Genomic DNA, 24,960 nt, shown 5'->3' on the forward strand with positions numbered 1-24,960 from the left:
TTAGTCAATAGCCTATAATAAGAGAAATCCTTCAAGTTATATAGCCCATAAAGAAATTTAAGTGCCAAAGAATTGATGCTTTTGAACTTTGGTGCTGGAGAACTCTTGAAAGTCCCTTGGACAGCAAGGAGATCAAACAAGTCAACCCTAAAGGAAATCAGTGCTGAATATTCATTGGAAGGACTGATGCTGAAGCTGAAGCTCCAATGCTTTGTCTACCTAACGAGAAGAACTGACTCAATGGAAAAAACCCTGATGTTGAGAAAGGCGGGAGAAGAAGGAGCCAACAGAGGATGAGATGTTTGGATAGCATCAACTCAATGGACATGAGCTTGAGCAAACTCAGGGAGGTAACGAAGGACAGGGAAGCCTGGTATATTGCAGTCTATGGGGTTGCAAAGAGTCGGACATGACTGGGTGACTGAACAACAAGAATAAAAGCTTACAAGGCTCAAGACTGCATTATCCCTTGTCCTTGTCAGTTAGTTCCTATGATACTCCTAATTTTTGTGGGGTGGGGCACAGTGGGTGTTGAGAGAGTTTATTCCTTAACTAAGAACCAAGCTTTATTTATTTACCAAAAAGAAAAAAGTTGGGGCAAAAGAAAAGACAAGTTTTACAGAAAATTATAACAGTACCTCCCTTTGGTAAAAAGGATGGAGATTTGTCTAGGATGTCCAAGCAATAAACAATATTATTATCCCTTGACACCCTGTTGCTTCTAACCCTCATATGCTTCTAACATCCATTCCCCTTGGAAATAAATTCTTTACTCTAGTTGAGTGATGTGGTGCATTCTATAGTATTCCAGTTGATGAAGCTAGCCAATACCTTTTTGCCTTTACTTGGAAAGAAAAACAATTCACCTGGACAGTAATGCCTCAGAGTATTACTGAGAGTCCTTTTTATTTCTCACAAATTCTGAAGGCTGATCTGGTTGACATAAAGTTCCCAGGGGTTCTACTTTGTTGTAATATACGGATAACTTGCTTCTTCACTCTCTGTCTCAAGCCTCCTCAGCATCCATTTGCTAAAGCTTTTAGCTTAAAGGGACATTAGATTTCCAAGGAAAAACTGCAGTTTTCCCAAACCCAAGTTTGATATTTGGGACATCTAATATCAGAACAAGGGTTACACCTAAATCTGGATAGGCTTCATGGTGTCTAAGTTTCCCCAAACCCAAAACTAAGCACCAACTGCAAGGTTTTCTAGCTGGTTATTGCTGAAATTGGATTTCTATTTCTCTCCTATGGCCAAAATTCTGTATTTTTTTGATAAATAACCATCCTGACTCAATTTTATGGAAGAATAAGATGATACAATATTCTAATACTTAAAGGAGAGTTTGATAAACCCACTTGCGCCCGGGCATCCCTATTCTCATATTTCCTTTCTGTATGTGAAAAGGAAGGGAATGCATTTAGGGTACTCAACTAAACACGGGGACCGCTATCAACATGCTGGGTACTTTAGCAAGTAATTAGATCCTGTGGCAAGAGGAGAAACCCCATTGTCTTAGAGCCATTACTAACACTGCCCATTTGGTTAAGGCCATGAGAAAAATGTGGGATCCCTTTGACAATTTTTGTACCTCAGGCAATGTAAGCCCTCCTGAATTCTCAATCCACTCAACATTTCTCAACTGGCTTCCTCATCTCCTATGAAGTCCTTTTGTTAACTCCTCCTCTTTTATGTTGTAATAACCTTAACCCTGATACTCTTTTCTCCTCTATCATTGATGAAGTCTCTCACAACTGCTTAATGCTGATGAACCATGGTTCCTACTACTCATGATAATCTGCAGGAAATTCATTTTGGTAATGCTGACTTCTCATGGTTCAGTGATGGCTCTTATTTTAAAGGTAAAAATGGCATATATTGTGGTGGCTATGCTATTGCAACTAACTGCCTTTAATATTTTTGAGGGAACGTTTTTTCCTCTGAGTACTTTGCTCCCAAAGGCTGAATTATACACTCTGACACAGGGTTGTACTTTAACCAAGGGCAAAACTGTCAATATTTAGACTGATAATAGATATGCTTTCAGAGTAACTCATGATTTTTTAATATTATGGAACACTATGGATTCCTTACGTCCACTGGAAATACAGTTTAACATGGCCCCTATGATTAAGAATTATTAATGCATTACTTTTATCTGCCACTTTGTGAAAAGTAGTGAAAGTATTAGTCACTCAGTCATGTCTGACTGTTTGTGATTTCATGGACTATAGCTGTCAGGCTCCTCTGTCCATAAAATTCTCCAGGCAAGAATATTGAAGTTGGTAGCCATTCCCTTCTCTAGGGGATCTTCCTGACCCAGGGACTGAACCCGGGTCTCCTGTGTTGCAGGCAGACTCTTTACCGTCTGAGTCACCAGGGGAGCCATCTGCCACCTTAGCTATTATTATCAATATGCTGGGTCATTCTAAACTTGACTCTCTGAAAGCTAAGGGAAATTGCCTTGCTTACATTTTCACAAGGAATGCTGCCCTTAACGGAACTAACAGCAGAGAAACCTTTCCATGGTCCAAAGGGATATTTCTCCAAATGACAACTTAGAAAAACTGGCTAGAGAAGCCCAACAATTGACCTTGAAAAGGAAAGGCAAGATTAGAAATTCAAGAATTGTTGGTTTGATAAAAAGAGAAAGCTCTGGTTTGCACGAAATAACAATCTAGCTCTACTGGAGACTCTAAAATTCCCACTCCTCACTACTGTACATGCATTAAATCTCTGGTCTACTGAAAAAATGACAGCCTTCATGAATTAATATTGGTAGGGAAACTTTAACAATGCCACAAGAAGTGCCTACTTTCCTTGTTGGCTTGTCGGAAATATAACCCAGGGAAGCCTGTTTGTACTGTTCCTGGACATTTTAAACCATCTAATTGACCATTTGAGGTCTGGCAAAGGGAGTGATACAATTTCCTCTGTCTCATGAATATAAGTATGTTTTAGTCATGGTCTGTATGTTTTCACACTGGACTGAAGCTTTCTCTTGCAGACAAGCCACTGTCTCTTCTGAGGTTAAAGTTCGTTTGGAAAAGAGTATCCTCATCTAGGGAACTCCTCTTGAACTTCATAGTGATCTCATTTTACTAGTCAGGCACTTCAGCAAGTCTGAACTGTTTGGCTTGTCTTACATTTTTACTGTGCATACCACCTCAGTCCTCTGGTTTAGCTGAATGCATGAATGGCATGAATGGCATTGTGTGTGTGTGCTAAGCCGCTTCAGTCTTCTCTACCTCTTTGCAATGCTATGGACTATAGCCTGCCAGGCTCCTCTGTCCATGGGATTCTCCAGGCAGAAGAACCTACTCTCTCACTGGAGTGGGTTGCCATGCCCTCCTCCAGGGGATTTTCCCCATCCAGGAACTGAACTCACCTGTCTTATATCTCCTGCATTGACAGGCAGGTTCTTTACCACTAGTGCCACTTGGGAAGCCCATGAATGGCATTATTAAGACTCAGTTGGCAAATTTTGTAAAATTCCTCCAAATATATTGGCCAAAAGCATTGCTATTGGTCTTTTTAAATCTCAGATTCACCTCTGTTAGAATTCATAAATTCTCACTCTTTGAGGCAGTTTCTGGATGCCCAATGCACTTGGCTCCTTGCCTCTTTTAAGCCATAACCAATGAAAGGCTGCTGCTGCTGCTGCTAAGTCACTTCAGTCATGTCCAACTCTGTGTGACCCCATAGATGGCAGCCCACCATGCTCCTCCATCCCTGGGATTCTCCAGGCAAGAATACTGGAGTGGGTTGCCATTTCCTTCTCCAATGCATTAATGCATGCTGAGTCGCTTCAGTCGTGTCCAACTCTGCATGGACAGCAGCCCGCCAGGCTCTCTGTCCATGGGATTCTCTAGGCAAGGATACTGGAGTGGGTTGCCATTTCCTTCTCCAAACCAATGAAAGGAGATATTCCAATATTTCAAAGGCCTGATTACTTCTATTAAAAATGCAAAATATTTCAGTGGAGCAATCTTTTCATAGCTCATTCTCAGGAGACAAAGACCTTGAGCATCAGACCTTGAAATCTGAAATTCTGTCATTGGAAAAAACACATCCAGAAGGACTCTCTTCAACCTTGCTGGAAAGGTTCCTATTAGGTGTTGCTAACTGACCCTTGTGCTACCAAACTCCAGGGAATAGACTCTTGAGTTCACATGACAAACCTAAAAAGCAACAAATCCTAACTGGATTGCACATTATCTACTGACTTCAAAGTAAAGATTTTCCAGAATTGAAGCAGATGACATCTGATGAGACATCTTTTCCAAGTTATACAGACCAGGCCCATTGGATATCTGTCACCAAACATTTGATGATGTCATATGTTCAGATGATTTTTAATGTCTGTGAATTTGATAACATGGACTTAGATAAAAAGTATCTAAGAGTTCTTCCTAGATCTCCTCGTTACTCAAATGTGACATAAATAGGTTTCAAATTTGTGCACTTTCTAACCTGGGACACTATACTCAAGTAAGGTCCTTCCTTGTAATGAAGGACAAAAGACTGGTGAAACCAGAAAACCTCTTTCTTTTTAAACAAATGTATTTATTTTAACTGGGGGATAACTGCTTTACAATATTGTATTGGCTTCTGCCATATATCAACATGAATCAACCATATGTAAACATATGTCCCACACCTCTTGAACCTCCCTCCCACTTCCCACCTTCCCACCATCTAGGTTGTCAAGAGTATGGGTTTGAGCTCCCTGCATCATACAGGAAATTTCCACTGGCTATCTATTTTACATAAGGTAATGTATGTTTCCATGCTATTCTCTCAATTTGTCCCACCTTCTCCTTCCCCCACTGTGCCCACAAGTCTGTTTTCTCTGTCTGTGTCTCCACCGCTGCCCTGCAAATAGGTTCGCCAGTACCATTTTTCTAGATTTCATATATATGCGCTGGTATACGAAATTTGTTTTTCACTTTCTTATTTACTTCACTCTGTATAATAGGCTCTAGGTTCATCTACCTCATTAGAACTGACTCAAATGCATTCCTTTGTGTGACTGAGTAATATGCCATTGTATATATGTACCACAACTTCTTTGTCTATTCAACTATTGATGGGTATCCAGGTTGCTTCCATTTCCTGGCTATTGTATATAGTGCTCCAATGAATATTGGGTACATGTGTCTTTTTTAATTCTGTTTTTTTCAGGGTATATGCTCAGTAGTGGGATTGCTGGGTCATATGGTAGTTTTATTTCTAATTTTTTAAAAATTAGGAATCTCCATACAGTTCATCATGGTGGCTGTATCATTTTACATTCCCACCAACAGTGCAAGAGGGTTCCCTTTTCTCCATACCCTCTCCAGCATTTATTGTTTGTAGACTTGTTGATGATGACCATTCTGACTGATGTGAGCTGACACCTCATTGTAGTTTTGATTTGCATTTCTCTAATAACGAGCAATGCTTAGCATCTTTTCATGTGTTTGTTGCCTTCTCTATGTCTTTTGGGAGAAATGTCTGTCTAGGTCTTTTGCTCACTTTTTGATTGAGTTGTTTTATTAGCACTGAGCTACATGAGCTGCTTTTATATTTTGGAGATTAATCCTTTGTCAGTTGTTTCATTTATTATTATTTTATTCCATTGAGGGCTGTCTTCTCACCTTGTTTATAGTTTCCTTTGCTGTACAAAAGCTTTTCTAAGTTTAATTCCGTTCAGTTGAGTTGCTCAGTTGTGTCCAATGCTTTGCGACCCTATGGACTGCAGCATGCCAGGCCTCCCTATCCATCACCAACTCCTGCAGCTTACTCAAACTCATGTCCATTAGGTCACTAATGCCATCCAACCATCTCATCCTCTGTCGTCCCCTCTCCTTCCACCTTTCCCAGCATCAGGGTCTTTTCCAACGAGTCAGTTCTTCGCATCAGGTGGCCAAAGTATCAGAGCTTCAGCTTCAGCATCAGTCCTTCCAATGAATATTCAGGACTGATTTCCTTTAGGATGGACTGGTTGGAGATCCTTGTAGTCCAAGGGACTCTCAAGAGTCTTCTCCAACACTATAGTTCAAAAGCATCAATTCTTCGGCACTCAGCTTTCCTAATGGTCCAACTGTCATACCCATACACGACTACTAGAAAACCATTGCTTTGACTAGACGGACCTTTGTTGGCAAAGTAATGTCTCAGCTTTTTAATATGCTGTCTAGGTTGGTCATAACTTTTCTTCCAAGGAGTAAGCGTCTTTTAATTTCATGGCTGCAGTCACCATCTGCAGTGATTTTGGACCCCCCCCCAAATAAAGTCTGTCACTGTTTCCATTGTTTCCCCATCTACTTGCCATGAAGTGATGGGACCAGATGCCATAATTTTAGTTTTCTGAATGTTGAACTTCAAGCCAACTTTTTCACTCTCCTCTTTCACTTTCATCAAGAGGCTCTTTAGTTCTTCTTCACTTTCTGCCATAAGGGTGGTGTCAACGGTGTATCTGAGGTTATTGATATTTCTCCCGGCAATCTTGATTCCAGCTTGTGCTTTATCCAGCCCAGCATTTGCCATGATGTACTCTGTATATAAGTTAGATAAGCAGGGTGACAATATACAGCCTTGATGTAGTCCTTTTCCTATTTGGAACCAGTTTGTTGTTCCATGTCCAGTTCTGACTGTTGCTTCCTGACCTGCATACAGATTTCTCAAGAGGCAGGTCAGGTGGTCTAGTATTCTCATCTCTTGAAGAATTTTCCAGTTTGTTGTGATCCACACAGTCAAAGGCTTTGGCATAGTCAATAAAGCAGAAATGGATGTTTTTCTGGAGCTCTCTCACTTTGTCAATGATACAATGGATGTTGTGTCAACCTGTCAACCTCTGGTTCCTCTGCCTTTTTTAAATCCAGCTTGAAAATCTGGAAGTTCACAGTTCACGTATTGCTGAAGCCTGGCTGGGAGAATTTTTAGCATTATGTTACTAGCATGTGAGATGAGTACAATTGTGCAGTAGTTTGAGCATTCTTTGGCATTGCCTTTCTTTGGGTTTGGAATGAAAACTGACCTTTTCCAGTCCTGTGGCCACTGCTGAGTTTTCCAAATTTGCTGGCATATTGAGTGCAACACTTTCACAGCATCATCTTTTAGGACTTGAAATAGTTCAACTATTGAAATTCCATCTCCTCCATTAGCTTTGTTCATAGTGATGCTTCCTAAGGCCCACCTGACTTCACATTCCAGAATGTCTGGCTCTAGGTGAGTGATCATAGCATCATGATTATCTGGGTCGTGAAGATCTAGTTTGTATAGTTCTGTGTATTCTTGCCACCTTTTCTTAATATCTTCTGCTTCTGTCAGGTCCATACCATTTCTGTCCTTTATTGAGCCCATCCTTGCATGAAATGTTCCCTTGGTATCTCTAATTTTCTTGAAGAGATCTCTAATCTTTCCCATTCTATTGTTTTCCTCTATTCTTGGTAGTGATCACTGAGGAAGGCTTTCTTATCTTTCCTTGCTATTCTTTGGAACTCTGCATTCAAATGGGTATATCTTTCTTTTTCTCCTTTGCTTTTCACTTCTCTTCTCTTCACAGCTATTTGCAAGGCCTCCTCAGACAGCCATTTTGCTTTTTTGCATTTCTTTTTCTTAGGGATGGTCTTGATCCCTGTCACCTGTACAATGTCATGAACCTCCATCCATAGTTCTTCAGGCACTCTGTCTATCAAATCTAATCCCTTGAATCTATTCGTCACTTCCTCTGTATAATCATAAGGGATTTGATTCAGGTCATACCTGAAGGGGGCTTCCCTGGTGGCTCAGATGGTAAAGCGTCTGCCTGAAGTGTGGGAGACCTGGGTTTGATCCGTGGGTTGGGAAGATCCCCTGGAGAAGGAAATGGCAACCTACTCCAGTACTCTTGCCTGGAAAATTGGTGGGCTATACAGTCCATGGGGTCGCAAAGAGTCGGACACGACTGAGCGACTTGGATTATTGAACGGTCTAGTTGTTTTCCCTGCTTTCTTCAACTTAAGTCTGAATTTCACAATAAGGAGTTCATGATCTGAGCCACAGTCAGCTCCCGATCTTGATTTTGCTGATTGTATAGAGCTTCTCCATCTTTGGCTGCAAGGAATATAATCAATCTGACTTTGGTATTGACCATCTGGTGATGTCCATGTATAGAGTCTTTTCTTGTGCTGTTGGAAGAGGTGTTTGGTATGACCAGTGTGTTCTCTTGGCAAAACTCTATTAGCTTTTTCCCTGCTTCATTCTGTACTCCAAAGCCAAATTTGCCTGTTACTCCAGGTGTTTCTTGACTTCCTGCTTTTGCATTCTAGTCCCCTCTAACGAAAAGGACATCTTTCAGGGGTGTTAGTTCTAGAAGGTCTTGTAGGTCTTCATAGAACCATTCAACTTCAGCTTCTGCAGCATCACTGTCAGGGCATAGACTTGGATTGTCATGATATTGAATGGTTTGCCTTGGAAACAAACAGAGATCATTCTGTTGTTTTTGAGTTTGCACCCAAGTACTGCATTTCGGACTCTTTTGTTGACTATGATGGTTACTCCATTTCTTCTAAGGGCTTCTTGCCCACAGTAGTAGATATAATGGTCATCTGAGTTAAATTCATCCATTGCAGTCCATTTTAGTTTGCTGATTCCTAAAATATCGACGTTCACTCTTGCCATCTCCTGTTTGACCACTTCCAATTTGTCTTCATTCATGGACCTAACATTCCACGTTCCTATGCAATATTGTTCTTTTTTTTTTTTTTTAATATAAATCGGTCTTTGCTTCTATCACCAGTCACATCCAAAACTGGGGTTGTTTTTGCTTTGGCTCCATCTCTTCATTCTTTCTGGAGTTATTTCTCCACTGATCTCCAGTAGCATATTGGGCACCTGGGGAGTTCACCTTTCAATGTCTTATCTTTTTGCCTTTTCATACTGTTCATGGGGTTCTCAGGGCAAGAATACTGAAGTGCTTTGCCATTCCCTTCTCCACTGGACCACATTTTGTTAGAACTCTCCACCATGACCCATCCGTTTTGGGTGGCCCTACATGGCATGGCTCATAGTTTCGTTGAGTTAGACAAGGCTGTGGTCCATGTGATCAAAATGGTTAATTTTCTGTGACTGTGGTTTTCAGTCTGTCTGCCCTCTGACGGAGAAGGATAAGAGGGTTATGGAAGCTTCCTGATGGGAGAGACTAACCTGGGGGAGACTGGGTCTTGCTCTGATGGGTGGGGCCATGCTCAGTAAATCTTTAATTTTCTATCGATTATTTTCTGTTAATTAAGTTTAATTAGATCCCACTTGTTTATTTTTTGCTTTTATTTCCATTACTCTTGATGGTGGGTCATAGAGGATCTTGCTGTGTTTTATATCAAACAGTGCAGAAAACCTCACTCTTGACCAGCAGTATTTTGAGAGGAAGATGTTGATCAAAAGGAGAAAATGTAAAAAACCAATAAACAGAAACCTCAACAAAATAGGGTCAGGAGACCAGAAAGTGAAGCTCTCATGTCTTATCACAACAGCAGAACCCAACAGGGAAAAGAAAAGGTTTATTTTTTTTCCAGGCAAGAATTCATCCAATGAGAGACTTCAGAACTCGGCCAATGGAAAGTCATGGACTATTTGGGTTACTATGGCTTTCCCAATTTCCTTTCCACTCTATAAAAGAATTCTCTCCATTTTTTTCATGGGTCCTGTACATGGTTTGCCATGGTTTCAGATCCCAAACTGAAATTCTTTGCTGATCCTGAATAAACCCATTTTTGCTAGAGAAATAACTTGCAGTCTAAGTCAATACAAAGTAGAAAGTAAAGAGAATTATCTACAACCTGTGGAGACAGAAACAGAAGTCTATGTTACTTGTGGTTACTTGTTTATTTATAGTTACCAAGGTTACAAGAATGATGGAACTTAAGATATGATAGAATTATTTTGGAAACAGAGACAGAGCAACAAGCCTGGAAGTGGGAGTAGAAAGGGAATTAAATCCATATGCATAACAGCAAAAGTAAGTTAGTCACATTTAATACTGGTAAGCAAAGCAATAGTAATATAAGCATATTATTTAGAGAAATTTGCTACTGCTGCTGCTAAGTCGCTTCAGTCGTGTCCGACCCTGTGCGACCCCATAGATGGCAGCCCACCAGGCTCCCCCGTCCCTGGGATTCTCCAGGCAAGAATACTGGAGTGGGTTGCCATTTCCTCCTCCAATGCATCAAAGTGAAAAGTGAAAGTGAAGTCGCTTAGTCGTGTCCGACTCGTAGCGACCCCATGGACTGTAGCCCACCAGGCTCCTCCATCCATGGGATTTTCCAGGCAAGAGTACTGGAGTGAGGTGCCATTGCCTTCTCCTAGAGAAATTTAGGTAACACCAAAAATAAACACAAATCTAGGTTAAAAGTGTTGTCTTTCAGTGAGCTGGTGCTTTGATTATAATCTTTCTTTACTATTTGCATTTTTCAGGGTGTATATGGATTATTTTGATAACAATAAAATGTATCTGAAAAAATAATTGTTTCCCCTTGTGGAAGCTCTATATTTACTTTCTTATTTCAATGTGTACAAATTATCTTGAGGTCCCTCTTGTATTTAGTTTTATCTTTTTTTCTCTCTTTAAAATATTCAAAAGTTTTGCAATCATGGGGGAACTATTCCAGTATTTCTCTTAAATCATACTCAGATTGATCAGAATTATTTTCTCAAGCTATTTGGATTGTTTTCAACTTATAATTATTTTGAAAATCAACTAATGTTAAAAAATTATTATCTTTAGCAGTATCTGTCCCTGGTAGCTTTTAAAACAGGTTATTTCTCAATGCCATTTTCACTGTCATTCAAAGCTTACTGCTTCTGCAATAAAGAAACATGTTAAATTTACTTTCTGGTCAGTAACATATCCATTTGTTTAGATTCTGAGATAAACAATGCTTAAATTGTCATTAACATTTCTTTTGACACCTTGAAAAATTATGTTTCAAGATTTTATTTGTAAGAATCACTACATTAATGTCAGAGTTAGCATTTACTTGCAATCAAACTTTTTATCAGTTTTAGTTTATAAAAACTGCCTCATTTATTTTTCCATGTAGTATAAGCATTGTAGAAATACTAAAAATATAAATTACTTGTGGATATTGAATACAGGATACTTTTGTGGTGGTCTATGTATCAGATAATTTGTATACCACTTCAAATCCTATCAGCCACACCTCTTCTTCTAGCCCCTGCTGCAGTGATCAATTCCTTATGGATTTCAACAGCTCACTTTCAAGTGCAATGCTTTGATGCCTTTCCTCAGGTTGCATCACATATCTTACTTCCTACACCTATACCTCTGCCATCCTTAACCAATGGGCTACAAAGGCTGATAGATATATGCTTCCCTTTTCATCCCCAGGGAAAACAATTGTGAGCTGAATTTCATAACTCTTCAAATCAAGCATCACTCACCTATACTTTTAACCAATGCAGTAACACAATTTCTTACCAGCTTTATCTCTTTCTCAATGTCACTGTATTAGCCTACTCAGGCTGCCATAACAAAATGCCATATACTGAGTGGTTTAAACAATATAAATATATTTTCTCACAGACCTGGAGACTGCAAGTCCAAGACCAGGGTGCCAGTATGGTTGAGTTCTTCTGAAGACACTCTTCTGGCTTGCAGAAGACCATTTTCTCCCTGTGTCCTTACATGGCAGAGAGAGATAAGAGCACTTCCCCCCTCCTTACAAGCACACAACTGATCACATTTGGGCCTCATGCTTCCCTGGTGGCTCAGATGGTAAAGCGTCTGCCCGCAATGTGGGATACCCGAGTTCGATTCCTGGGTCGGGAAGATCCCCTGGAGAAGGAAATGGCAATCCACTCCAGCACTCTTGCTTGGAAAATCCCATGGACTGAGGAACCTGATAGGCTACAGTCCATGGGGTCGCAAAGAGTCGGACACAACTGAGCGACTTCACTTTCACTTATTACCTTATTTAATCTTGATTAGTTTCCCGGACATTGTCTCCGAACACAGTCACTGGGAGTTAGGGCTTCAAAATATGAATTCTGAAGGGACATAATTCAGTCCATAGCAATCACACTCTTAATGTTCTTCACCCGTGCTCCTTAAGATCAACTAACCTTCAAGGAAGCCTCTGACTTAGGCTATGCTTTCAGGAGAACCGAGGTTACAGTATGTTTTGTTCCGTGTGTGATAACAGAAAAAAGGATTCATAGAAAGTACAGTCATGAGGCATTATTCACAATGCTTAATTAATTCAATAAAAGGTAATGAGTATCATGCAAGACACCATGCTAAGTGAAAGTTGCTCAGTCGTGTCCAACTCTTTGTGGCCCCATGAGCTATATATAGTCCAGGGAATTCTCCAGGCAGAATACTGGAGTGGGTAGCTGGTCCCTTCTCCAGGGGATCTTCCCAATTCAGGGATTGAACCCAGGTCTCTCGCACTGCAGGTGGATTCTTTACCAGCTGAACCACAGGGAAGCCCATGCTAAGACACCATGCTAAGTGTAGTATTAAATAAGAGACATGACCCTAGTGTTTTTTTTTTTTAATGTAAAAGAGAAATACAACACAGTCAATTATAATTATATAAAGACATTTGCGAAATGTACTATGAAGAGGTCTAGGTTGCTAAAAAGGTAAATAAAAGGAGAGCCACACTTTGAGTCTGGATACTCAAAGAAAACTTTAAGAAAATAAGGTTTAAGTTGAGGTCTGAAAGGTTAACAAAATTTAGTAAGAAATGGTGTGGACACAGTGGTGGGGGTGGGGAGTTGGGGGTGGTGGACTAGAGACAGCAAAAAGCAGGTAGAAAGCCTGAGTCAGGAGCAGACATGCACAGGAAGGTTATCATAGCTGAAAGAGAAGGGTAGTCAGGAAGAGATGAGGGGTGGGACGGTGGCATAAGCAGGACCCAGAATGTATGAATTGAGCATTGAAGGTCCTAGTAAGCACTCTGAATGCTAAAATGAGAACCGTAGGAGGCCTTTGAAGGATTCTGTGAAAGGTTTCTTTATCCTATTGTTACTGTGGTTTTTGTAATGTATGTTGGTTATGCAGCCCTCATTTACAGTACTTAAAATCGTTAGTTGAAAAGATCAGATCTAGGCATACATAGATTAATTGCAGCTCAAGCTCTCAAAAAATGACATTAAAGGAAAGTACTCAGGTCACTGAGAGGTCTTGCAAGAGTCAGTGGACACAGCAGGGAATTGTGGTAGGAAAGGTCCTTCATCTGGCATTCACCAAGGAAAGATTAGGAGTCAGATCAGGTGAGCTACTACAGATGCCTAACCCATGCTACCCAAGACATGACTTCTGGGTCCCAGGTTGAGATCCAAGGACAAATTCTAATATGAAAAACCTTTCCACTCTTAATGAAGATACCCAGACACTGGCCTGGGAACAAAAAAATTAACAATAGAGCTCCAAGTAGCATGTCTATAGTGTGAAGTAATATGATTACATGTTTTTGTTTTTTTTTTTAAATGTGTATTTAGTTGTGTTTGACTCTTTGTCCCATTGGAATGTAGCCCACCAGGCTCCTCTGTCCATGGGATCTTTCAGGCGAGAATATTGGAATGGGTTGCCATTTCCTTCTCCAGGGGATCTTCCCTACCCAGGGATCAAACCCATGTCTCTTATATCTCTTAGATTTCAGGCAGATTCTTTACCTGCTGAGCCATCAGGGAAGCCCTAAAAAAAAAAAAAAAAAGTAAAAGAAAAAAAAATTATCCACACTGATCGTGAATCCTCCTCTAAATGGAGGCTTAGAGATTACACTTATGGTAGCTTCCAAAAATTATCCATGGTGTCTACAAATGTCTTGTCTTAAATCTCTTGTTCCAACTTTATAGTTGTGCTAGGATTAGACTAGGTGAAAAAGCAAGATTTGCAGCTATACAAATGTTTTGCTGCTGTCCTGCTCATACATATATGAACTTGCCAACATCTGTCTTTAAGGCAGTTCACTAGTAAGGGGTAGTGTACTTCTATGATTGGAAATTCCTCCAAATGAATCTTTGTTCAGTTCAGTTCAGTCGCTCAGTCATGTCCAACTCTTTGTGACCCCATGAATCGCAGCAGGCCAGGCCTCCCTGTCCATCACCATCTCCTGGAGTTCACTCAAACTCACATCCATCGAGTTGGTGATGCCATCCAGCCATCTCATCTTCTGTCATCCCTTTCTCCTCCTGCCCCCAATCCCTCCCAGCATCAGAGTCTTTTCCAATGAGTCAACTCTTCGCATGAGATGGCCAAAGTACTGGAGTTTCAGCTTTAGCATCATTCCTTCCAAAGAACACCCAGGGCTGATCTCCTTTAGAATGGACTGGTTGGATCTCCTTGCAGTCCAAGGGACTCTCAAGAGTCTTCTCCAACACCACAGTTCAAAAGCATCAATTCTTTGGCACTCAGCTTTCTTCACAGTCCAACTCTCGCATCCATACATAACCACTGGAAAAACCATAGCCTTGACTAAACGGACCTTTGTTGGCAAAGTAATGTCTCTGCTTTTCAATATGCTCTCTAGTTTGGTCATAACTTTTCTTCCAAGGAGTAAGCGTCTTTTAATTTCATGGCTGCAGTCACCATCTGCAGTGATTTTGGAGCCCCCAAAAATAAAGTCTGACACTGTTTCCCATCTATTTCCCATGAAATGATGGGACCAGATGCCATGATCTTCGTTTTCTGAATGTTGAGCTTTAAGCCAACTTTTTCACTCTCCACTTTCACTTTCATCAAGAGGCTTTTTAGCTCCTCTTCACTTTCTGCCATAAGGATGGTGTCATCTTCATATCTGAGGTTATTGATATTTCTCCCAGCAATACTGATTCCAGCTTGTGCTTCTTCCAGCCCAGAATTTCTCATGATGTACTCTGCACATAAGTTAAATAAGCAGGGTGACAATATACAGCCTTGACGTACTCCTTTTCCTACTTGGAACCAGTCTGTTGTTCCATGTCTAGTTCTAACTGTTGCTTCCTGACCTGCATACAGTTACTTTGCCTCAAAAAAAAAAAAAAAAGGCCTAATACTATAGGAACTTAATGGGAAAAATCTGGGAAAATACTTTTATATTCAGAAAACTTGATAAGTTTATTGATGACAAAAGAAAACTAAAATGCAAAATAAAGAAAATATGCCAAATATCTTATCTTATAGGAGAATACAGTAAGAAATAACTAGCATTATAGTAAATGTATGCATTAAACATACATCTAACATAAATATACATGCATGTATATATATTTATATATATAAAACAGAATTTTATTTGAAAGAAAATTGGGAACAAAAACATTTATTAGCTAGCAATTTGATCCCATTTATATTACTAAATCAGAGGACAGGGAAGCTTGGTGTGTTGTAGTTCATAGGGTTGCAAAGCATTGGACATGACTTAGTGATTGAACAACAATAGCAAGATACTAACAAACAGCTCATCCATGGATATTTCAGGTTATTTATGTGCATATTTTACAAAAATCACTAAATTAGTCAACTCTTCTGTTAACTTATCCCACTAAAGCAACAAAAAACAAGCAAACTACTAGTTCTGACTCATTTGAATAATAGGCAAATATATTTAGGACCTAACTGTTTGTAAAATAAATTCTCTAAAGCTATAACTCATGCCCTTTACTTTACACTGGGGAAAATTAATCATTATTTCAAATGAAAATTTAGTCCTTGTTCAAAAATTAAAGTATTTACTAGTCATTGTTCAAAGATTAAAATATTAATTAGTACATTTTAAAAGAAGAAGAAATCAGGATAACACCTTTATCTTACTGGAAGACTCATGTAAGCTGGCTCCTGGGAATCAGGATCATGATGCCTAGCTATGAGATTGACCCATCCATCTTCAACAGCAACCTGGCCAATTCAGGGGCTGAAAATCTCTAAAGGCTGGCCTCTGAGACTGATTATCTGTACCTGGATACAACAGATGGGTATTTTGTTCACATTACTTTTGGCCACCCTATGGTAGAGTCTCCAAAAGCAGCGAGGACAGGATCCTTTCTTTGACATGCACAGGATGGTTTCTAGGCTGGAAGAGTAGGTAAAGCCAATGGCTATAATAGGAGTCAATCCATATATACAAGAACCCAGGGGCTTTCCTTAAAGACATTTGGGGCAATGAGATAAAGGTTGGACTTGCCATCAAACTAGGAACTACAGTTGAGTATTTGGTACCATGGGCTAATCAGATAGACATGGTCTTGGATATGTCAGTTGAACCTGGATTTTGAGGGTAGAAGTTTACTGAAGATATGATACCAAAGTTTGTTGGTTGAGAACACAGTTCCTGTCTTTTGGCAGACAGGTTAATGGTAAAACAGATCACCATACTCTCCATAACTATGCGAACACAGTGCCTAACATGATTGTGTCTGTCAGTGATATTATAAGGAATGAAGACCCCATATTCGTGATAAAGCTATTAAGATATACTTTCTCAAGAAGCTGCTCAGAAAAATTCTCTTCACAGGTGAAATTTCAAGCAGTCCAATGTTTCTGTTCATGAAATTTCCCTTTTATTGGAAAATGAGAATGTTGACTACCAAGTCATATTGCATGAAGCTGTACTGCTTTCCTAGGGAATTATTCACTCCAATGATTAAAACCTACCGTGAAAAATGTTCTAAGAGATTAGAAACTGGACTGTACACCTACAATTTCAATGATGGAATTTAAAGATTGTTGTTGTTCAGTCACTAAGTCATGTCCTACTCTTCGCAACTCCATGGACTGTGGCATACCATGCTCCTCTGTCCTCCACTATCTCCTGGAGTTTGCTCAAATTCATGTCCATTGAATCAGTGAAGCAATCCAACCATTTCTAACCAAATTTAAAGATTAGAGTACTGAATATGATTCAGTAATTCCACTCCTGAGCATGTATCTGGAGAAAATATAGCCAAGACATGGAAGCATTCCATAAACAGAGGAATGGATCAAGATGTAATACATACATACAATGGAATATTACTCAATCATTAAAAAGAATGAAATGATGCCATCTGCAGCAACATGGATAGACTTAGAGATTGTTATACTGAGTAAAGTAAGTCAGACAGAGAAAGACAAATATCATGATATCATTTATATGTGGAATCTTAAAAAAATGTTAATGAACTTATTTACCAAACAGAAATAGAGTCACAGATGTAGAAAAGAAACTTATGGTTACCAAAGGGGAAGAGAAGAGTGATAAATTAGGAGATTAGGGTTGACATACCCACTACTATACATAAAATAGATAACTTAGTAAGGACTACGGTGTAGCCCTGGGAACTCTAGTCAATACTCTGTAATGATCTACATTGGAAAAGAATCTAGAAAAGAATGGACATATGCATTTGTATAACTGATTCACTTTGCTATACAGTAGAAATTAACACAACATTGCAAATCAACCATACACCAATAAAAATTAATTAAAAAAAATAAAGATTCAGTTCAGTTCAGTTCAGTTCAGTTCAGTTGCTCAGTCATGTCCTACCCTTCGAAACCCCATGAAATGCAGCATGCCAGGCCTCCCTGTCCATCACCAACTCCCGGAGTTCACTCAGACTCACTGAAATACCGTTTTTCCTGGGAGGCTTCATTTTAATAAAGAGTAAAAATATAGCTGTCTTAAGATTATAAACAGAAACATATCTTAATGCCTAAAGAAGGCATATTAGCTTTTATGAAGAAAATTATTTTTCTGCATTTATGGAAAGAATTTTCTGTTGTTTCCCATCTGTTAGCCAAAAGCAATGAAGTCCTTATGTTTCTCCTGTTTCATCACTTGTGATTTGATAAAATGAGCAAAATAAAACTAATAAAAACTATAAGCTTGAATCTGGCAGGGATGGCATGCCATATTCCTTTTGCATCTAAAACATCTATTCTTTCACTTCTTATTGTGTAGTCAAATACATAAAAACTATTTTAAAAACATGTGAAGCCCAGGGGTTTTCAGGTGATCTGCTCTAAAATATAAGCACAACTTTATCTGCATGTTTTCTTTGCTAGCTTTGCTGAAGGAGCAGATTAGTCAGTGACTTTTGCTGCCTTCTTAATGCCACCTACCATAAAATATTAAATAATCCTGTTGCCTTAGTTCTGAGTACAAAGAAAAGTAACATCTCTATTTGGAAGTAATATTGAACTAAATCTTGACTCTGCCCTTTAGGTCTATTTGACCTCTGAAAATTACACAACCTCTTTGAGCTTTTATTAACTACTATATATCAAATGTATTTTAACAATTGTTCAGGATCTTGTTGAGCCTTAAAAGAAGTACCATAATACAAGTAAAACTTCCAGTACTATTTCTAAGAATTTAGCAGATGCTTAATACAAAGTAGCTATCATTTTATAAGTTTATATCATGAGTTATAAAGTACTTTGGTATAATTGAATTAAATTTATAAGTCATTCTTATGACTGCTAGGACAGGTACTTTTGTCCCCATTTAAAAATAAGAAACTAAAGCTCACCAGCAGTCTGGTACCATGGAAAGGGTCTAGTAGGACATAGGATTTCTGGTCTGTACTCTTTAAAAAATGGAACCCATAGGCAACACATCCCAACAAAATAAAGACCACGTGACAAGCCCACAGCTAATGTCATACTTAATGGCAAAAAAATTGAAAGTATTTCTTCTAAGATCAGGAATAAGACAAGAATGCCCACTCTTGCCACTTACATTCAAGGTAGTATCAGAAGTCTTAGCCACAGCAACCAGACAGAAAATGAAATAAAAGGAATCCAAACTGGAAAGGTAGTAATTAAACTCTCACTGTTTGCAGAGGACATGATATCATACATAGAAAACTCTACAGACACCACACACACAAACTAGAACTAATCAATGAATTGATCAAATTGCAGGATATAAAATTAATATATGGAAATCTGTTACATTTCTGTATACTAACAATGAGAACCATCAGAAAGAGAAATTTTAAAAAATAATCCCATTTACAATTGCATCAAAAAAAAAAGAAAATACCTGGGAATAAATCTAACTAAGGAGGTAAAAGACCTGCACTCAGAAAAAAACTATTAAGACACTGAATAAAGAAACCAAACTCAATACAAAAAAAGATGAACATACATACCATGTTCAGGGACTGGATGAATTAATATTGTTAAAATGATTAAACTACCTCAGGTAATCTACAGATTTAATGCAATCTCTATCAAAATACCAATGCCATTTTTCACAGAAGTAGAAAAAATAATTCTAACATTTGTATGGAAACAAAAAGACCCTGAACAGCTAAAATAGTTTTAAGAAAGAACAAAATTCACACCCCCTGATTTCAAACTATACTACAATGGCACAGTAATCAAAATGGTATCAAAAACAGAAACACAGATCAATAGAATAAAGTAGAGAGCCAAAAAATGAACTCATATGGGCATTAATCTATGATGAAAAAGGCAAGAATATACAATAGGACAGGTAGCCTCTTCAGTACCGGTGCTGAGAAAACTAAACAGCTACATACAAAAGAATGAAACTGGACTACTTTCTAACACTATGTAAAAAAGTAAACTCAAAATGGATTAAAGACATGTAAAACTTTAAAGAATAAACATTCTAGAAGAAAACATAGGTGGCATCCTCTTAGATAATGGTCATCAAATAAACAAATGGGACTATATCAAACTAAAAAAAAAAACAAAAAACAAAAAACAATTGTGCACAGCAAATGAACCGTCAGTTAAGTGAAAAGTCCACTTACTGAATGGAAATATGTATTTACAAATGATATATCCAATAAGGGGTTAATATCCAAAATATACAAAGAACTCATACAACTCAACATCAAATAAACAAACAACCCAAGTGAAAAATGGGCAAAGAGTATGAAGAGACATTTTTCCAAAGAAGATATAGTGATGACCAATAGGCACATGAAAAGATGCTCAATATCACCAATCATCAGAGGAAAGTAAATGAAAACCAAGTGAGATATCACCGCACATCTGTCAGAATGACTCTTCTCAAAATCACAACAAATAACAAGCATCAGCGAGAATGAAGAGAAAGGGAATCCTCATGCTCTGTTGACAAGAATGTAAATTGGTACAGTCACTATGGAAAACAATATAGAGATTCCTCAAAAAATTAAAAATAGAACTGACCTAAACTTGAAATCTCAGGGACGGGGGAGCCTAGTGGGCTGCCTTCCATGGGGTCGCACAGAGTCGGCCATGACTGAAGCGATTTAGCAGCAGCAGCAGCAGCAGCAGCAGCAGCAAACTTGAAATCAATGGAATAAGGTAACTAATGGGTTAAAAGAAAACCCTTGGCAACCCAGAACTCTATAACTAGTCAAATATTCATCACGAATAAAGGTGAAATGGTGAAGATGATCAAAAGGTACAAACTTCTAGTTAGAAGATGAATTCTGGTAATGTAATATACAGCATGGGGATATTGTTAACAATGCTGTATTGCATATTTGAAAGTTCGAAGGGGACAGACTGGTTCCAAATAGGAAAAGGAGTACCTCAAGGCTGTATATTGGCACCCTGCTTATTTAACTTCTATGCAGAGTACATCATGAGAAACGCTGGACTGGAAGAAACACAAGCTGGAATCAAGATTGCCGGGAGAAATATCAATAACCTCAGATATGAAGATGACACCACCCTCATGGCAGAAAGTGAAGAGGAACTAAAAAACATCTTGATGAAAGTGAAAGAGGAGAGTGAAAAAGTTGGCTTAAAGCTCAACATTCAGAAAACGAAGATCATGGCATCCGGTCCCATCACTTCGTGGGAAATAGATGGGGAAACAGTAGAAACAGCGTCAGACTTTATTTTTTCTGGGCTCCAAAATCACTGCAGATGGTGATTGCAGCCATGAAATTAAAAGACGCTTACTCCTTGGAAGAAAAGTTATGACCAACCTAGATAGCATATTCAAAAGTAGAGACATTACTTTGCCGACTAAGGTCCGTCTAGTCAAGGCTATGGTTTTTCCAGTGGTCATGTATGGATGTGAGGGTTGGACTGTGAAGAAGGTTGAGCGCCAAAGAATTGATGCTTTTGAACTGTGGTGTTGGAGAAGACTCTTGAGAGTCCCTTGGACTGCAAGGAGATCCAACCAGTCCATTCTGAAGGAGATCAGCCCTGGGAAGGAATGATGCTAAAACTGAAACTCCAGTACTTTGGCCATCTCACGCAAAGAGTTGACTCATTGGAAAAGACTCTGAAGCTGGGAGGGATTGGGGGCAGGAAGAGAAGGGGACGACAGAGGATGAGATGGCTGGATGGCATCACTGACTCGATGGACGTGAGTCTGAGTGAACTCTGGGGGATGGTGATGGACAGGGAGGCCTGGCGTGCTGCAATTCATGGGGTCACAAAGAGTCAGACACGACTGAGCGACTGAACTGAACTGAACTGAAGGGGAGAGATCTTAAAATTTCTTTCACAAAAGAAATATTCACTATGTGTGGTGATGGATGTTATTATTAAATTTACTGTGATGATCATTTCACAATATAATATATATCATTTAATCATTATGGTATATACCCCCCAAAATGGAACCCATGTAAGGTGAGGTGGGCAAAGGAAGCTTTTTTACTTAACATTGTCTTATTTCCAGTTTAACTTTATTCTGTAACAGAACCAAACGGCTAGGAATATTCTAGAACTATGGATATTGTCCCCAGTGATATATATTTTATTATTCCAGAGTAGATTAAGAGATAACAGGGTACATTTTAATCCATAAAGCATAGTATTTATAACTATGTTCCAAATTATAATTAGAAAAATATGTATCAACCACCTTATTTTTACACTCTTTTAATGTAACAAATATTGCCCCCCAAAATGTTAACAACAGGTATCTACTATATTTTTCTGCCTAAATTCTCATTTCTTGAATAAAGGTAAAAATAAATCTTTTCAGGGTCAGTTCTGGGGCCTCCAACTTTGTGAAGAAGAGATAGTTTTATATTCCTGATACTTTTAAATCTCTGGGGATGGTTTTGAGAATAAAGTATACTGAAGGCAGTGAGGGGAAGGATAAAATTCTACCTACCTTCACTTCCCAATGGGGAATCCCAGCTAATTAAGTTTGCACGAGTGAGGAAGCAGCAAGCACCTTGGAAAGCCACTCGACCTGCCAACTAAAAATCTTCAAGGTCCTCCTGACAGATGGTGTCCAATCCTTCGGTCAGGGATCTCGAACTCAGAGCCATGTGAACATGTGCCTGGGTTTTGAAACTGGAGTATGCTCCCTAAAGACATCTTATTAGAACCAGTTCAGTTCAGTTCAGTCGCTCAGTCGTGTCTAACTCTGTGACCCCATCAGCAGCATGCCAGGCCTCCCTGTCCATCACTAACTCCCGGAGTCCACCCAAACCCATGTCCATTGAGTCGGTGATGCCATCCAACCACCTCATCCTCTGTCATCCCCTTCTCCTGCCTTCAATCTTTCCCAACATCAGGGTCTTTTTCAATGAGTCAACTCTTCGCATGAGGTGGCCAAAGTATTGGAGTTTCAGCTTCAACATCAGTCCTTCCAATGGACACCCAGGACTCATCTCCTTTAGGATGGACTGGTTGCCTCTCCTTGCAGTCCAAGGGACTCTCAAGAGTCTTCTCCAACACCACAGTTCAAAAGCATCAATTCTTCGGCTCACAGAAAGTATTTAAACTGCTGCAGAGATCAAAATAATTATTTTAAATATCTGCATAGGTATATGTATATATAGGCTTCCCTGGAAGCTCAGACTGTAAAGAATCTGCCTGCATGTAGGAAACCCAGGTTGGCTCCCTCCCTGGGTCAGGAAGATCCCTTGGAGAAGGGTATAGCCACTGACTCCTGTATTCTTGCCTGGAGAATTCCATGGACAGAGGAGCCTAGTGGGCTGTAGCCATAGAGTCGAGAAGAGCTGGACACGACTGAGTGACTGAACCGCAGCAGCTTCTTTAAGTTATCCCCCGCCAAACACCATGCAGCCCAGCCTTCATATCATGACAACTACACCACTATCATCTCCCTTGTCCAACTTCCAGATTCCTATTTCCTCACAGCCTCAGATAAATCTGGCCACCAGGCTGGTATCACTTCTCCAATCACTTTGCTTGGGTCTCCTGTTTTTCAATGTGCTGTGTTAGTGAGGACAACTCCAAAATCACTGCAGATGGTGACTGCAGCCATGAAATTAAAAGACGCTTACTCCTTGGAAGAAAAGTTATGACCAACCTAGATAGTATACTCAAAAGCAGAGACATTACTTTGCCGACTAAGGTCTGTCTAGTCAAGGCTATGGTTTTTCCTGTGGTCATGTATGGATGTGAGAGTTGGACTGTGAAGAAGGTTGAGCACTGAAGAATTGATGCTTTTGAACTGTGGTGTTGGAGAAGACTCTTGGGAGTCCCTTGGACTGCAAGGAGATCCAACCAGTCCATTCTGAAGGAGATCAACCCTGGGATTTCTTTGGAAGGAATGATGCTAAAGCTGAAGCTCCAGTACTTTGGCCACCTCATGCGAAGAGTTGACTCATTGGAAAAGACCCTAGCACTGGGAGGGATTGTGGGCAGGAGGAGAAGGGGACGACAGAGGATGAGATGGCTGGATGGCATCACGGACTCAATGGACGTGAGTCTGAGTGAACTCCAGGAGTTGGTGATGGACAGGGAGGCTTGGTGTGCTGCGATTCATGGGGCTGCAAAGAGTCAGACACGATTGAGCGACTGAACTGAACTGAGCAGATATTCTAAATAAATAAGATAAAATGAAGCGAAAAAATCCCACTTTCTTTTTTTCACCTATATTGATGAACTTAGTCCAGATAATTTTTTTATCCACACCTACAGAAAAGGAAAGAAAAAAGAACTAGAGAAAGCAATGTGAGGAGACAGAATATGAGTTTAGAATAGACCTTCTGTTAATAAATATTATTAAGTACTAAAATAAAATTTAGTGCCTCTGTCCTTAAGATGGAAATGTTAAAGCAAAAAAAATTCTTTAGGTACATAAGATAGCCTGGTGTCTATGACAACACTGGACTTGGGATTCTTCAGCCAGAGTTCCTATATTATTCAAATCCAAGCACTTAACTGGTGACCTTAGACAAATTACTTAACCTCTCTATGTTTTAGTTTTCTTATAGTCGGAATATCAATCTACTTCATAGGGTTATTATGAGAGTAAAATGAGTTAATATAGGTAAAAGCATCTACAACAGGGTCTGGCATAAGGAAATACTAATTCGGTGTTACATGTCATCATTGTTGCGGTGGTTACTACAATTGTGCTACTGACAGCTCATAGATTAGAAAGTTCAATAATCCAAAGGCAAAAGAACAGGCAGTACTGGCACTTTTCCTACATTTTTCTAAAATGCCGTCATTGGTGTTGGACTGTTCGGCTTAAAACATATTATTCACCAAACACAACCCCTACTATCCTTTACTACCCAAAGAAAAGTATGTGCTCTAAACCACTGTAACTATATATATATATATATATATATATATATATATATATATAAACGGCTATGGAATGATTAGATAAACATTATAATTAAATGCCTTCATCCAGAAATCTCTGCTTTTGTTACAAGGCTAATGAAGGTGATCAGTCTTCCTTACACGAGAAGGGCCTACAATTGCCTTCTAGAAAACAATTCCCTTCAACATTATTACCAATTTTAGTCCCTGAGTTGCAGATGCTCTGCTTTGCCTTTGTAAATTATTAGTACCATCCTATGTGCACTGAACAGTAATGTTTGCAGTTCTTTTTTTTTTTAAGTCTATTTATTTATTAAATCATCTTAAGAGTGCGGTATGACAAGTTAGGTATTAATACAAAAATCAGAGAATTATGATGTATCTATAGAAGTCAAACCTGTTTGTATGCCTATTCATTTTTCTTTTTCAAAAAGTATTATGAATTTCAAAAGAACTAAAGCCACATTATAGAATAGTTATAAAATAAA

General features: G+C 39.1%; 1 protein-coding gene and 1 pseudogene across 11 annotated transcripts in view; one reads left to right on the plus strand and one right to left on the minus strand.

The window, feature by feature from the left end:
- SLC4A10 (solute carrier family 4 member 10) overlaps window positions 1-24,960 on the minus strand; it is a 347,928-nt gene that overhangs the window by 70,019 nt on the left and 252,949 nt on the right. The gene's annotated exons all lie outside the window — the stretch shown is intronic.
- LOC105609392 (ribulose-phosphate 3-epimerase-like) lies at window positions 15,821-16,485 on the plus strand (annotated as a pseudogene).

This window comes from Ovis aries, chromosome 2 (genome assembly GCF_016772045.2).
Source record: "Ovis aries strain OAR_USU_Benz2616 breed Rambouillet chromosome 2, ARS-UI_Ramb_v3.0, whole genome shotgun sequence".
Taxonomy (NCBI): Eukaryota; Metazoa; Chordata; class Mammalia; order Artiodactyla; family Bovidae; genus Ovis; species Ovis aries.